We start from the raw sequence: 1945 nt of genomic DNA on the forward strand, positions 1-1945 counted from the left end.
TCGAACGACAATGCCATGTTTGTCATGTTTTATTGATTTCCAAATCTTAAAATTGTTTGTTTCTTACCTAAGAATTGAAGCTTCCTTGATGTTATATATTTATGTCCTTTCAATTACACGTTTTTTTTTTCTTTCTGGTGGTTTGAGCTTAATTAGAATTCTTTAGGTTGTGAGATGAAGTGTGATAAATGGAAAGATAAGGCTTTGATTTCCTCCACATAATTGGAAAATGGTAGGCCTAAGATTAACATGGACACAGCTCAGCTCAGTGACCCTTCTTTAGCATTAGCATAGAGTACAAAAACATCAAAGATCAGTTGTGTTTTGGAAGATTCTGCATCATTTGTTTCTGAAACAAGAAGATCAACTTGCGCAGATTAACAATCACAAATTAAACACTTCGTCATTCCATTTGATGCTTGATGATGCATTATACCCGACAAACACACCATGATTAAAAAGTTATCGCTAATATGTATGCATGTTTACTTGTACGGGAACCTCATCATAGGTGGTACATATTTATAGCAAGGTTCTAAAAATTGAACTAGTTATTAAACTGATAGAGTTAGAAGTTCAATCGAAATTCAATCGAAATTCAATTGAGATTGAATCGAAATAATAAAATAATATATTTATGTATAAAATATCTGTTTGCTATCTTTTGCATGCCCCGCAAACAATTCTAGAGTTATCAGCTGTACCCAGTCACTATCATACATTGGATCTGGACGCAATGCATGAGAAAACTCTATTTTTCAATATGGGTGGAAACGATTACAAGATAGATGGTGATGTGAAGTTTCGCATTGGTCATAGATTCAAAGCAAAGAGGCAGTCATGCAAGGTGTGAAGAATTATAGCATTTGAAGAAGTGCTAAGTATCGAATTGTGGAGTCGAATCGATCAAAGTACTATGTGCATTGCAAGCAATTTGCAGCAGGATATCCTTGGAGTCTCCGTGTTGCCCTTCGACAAAATCTCGGATATTGATAAGTCTTACTTTATATTGTAATGTATATTCTTATTTATCATAAATATTTTGATTTTGAATGCCTACCAATTATATTTTAATTCATCAGGGAGGTGTGTAAATTTGGCAGTGCGTACACCTATTTAGCCTCCACCATATCTCAAGAACATCGACAGTTGGACAACAACCTTATTTGTAGTGTCATCCTGCCCCTCATACACTCCAGTCCATCAATTACTATCTCTGTTCTACAAGGTGCAGTTAGGCAAAGTTATCACTTCAAACTCTCATACAGAAAGATCTGAATGACGAAGTAAAAGGCAATTGGGTAGATATACAATGATTAGGAGAAGTCATATAATAAGGTGTTGAGGTTGCTGCAAGCATTGCAGAGTTGTTGGCCCGAAACAATATGACTTTTGAGCGATACCGTACTATGATGGGCACTTGATAGATCGATGTGCTGCAGAGCATGACGAGTGGCACCTATATGCAAACATAGCGAATCCCAAAAACAAACCGCCACACCTCTTGAAGTTCTTTAATAATGGCAGCCACCTGATATGGACCTGATTATTTGACTTGTCTATCATCAGGTAACCCCTGATCAGTAGCAGGATGTAACATCTCGTGTACTATCGGAGTAGTGGAGTACCATGTCTAGAAGTCACGCAAGTACTCACCCACTAGCTTTCTGTGCGTGCATAATCCAAGGTGGTATATCTTATAGGTTGATGGTGCACTCATCCCAAGACAGGTAAAAAGTGTGGGTCTTTAGACGTCAACGCTCCATGAATGCAGTAATCAGGGGGTTGTCAAACACAAAGTCCTTGAACTGCACCGTGTTGCCACACCCAATCTCCTTCAATAAGGGAGAATGGCGTCCGATAGTACAAGAGTGCGGCTCACTCGCCTAGGGATTAGTAGGCAAGGTCTCTGTTAAAAAATAAAATATTTCAATAAATATACTTC

Source organism: Arachis ipaensis, chromosome B01 (assembly GCF_000816755.2).
Source record: "Arachis ipaensis cultivar K30076 chromosome B01, Araip1.1, whole genome shotgun sequence".
In the NCBI taxonomy this organism is placed as follows: Eukaryota; Viridiplantae; Streptophyta; class Magnoliopsida; order Fabales; family Fabaceae; genus Arachis; species Arachis ipaensis.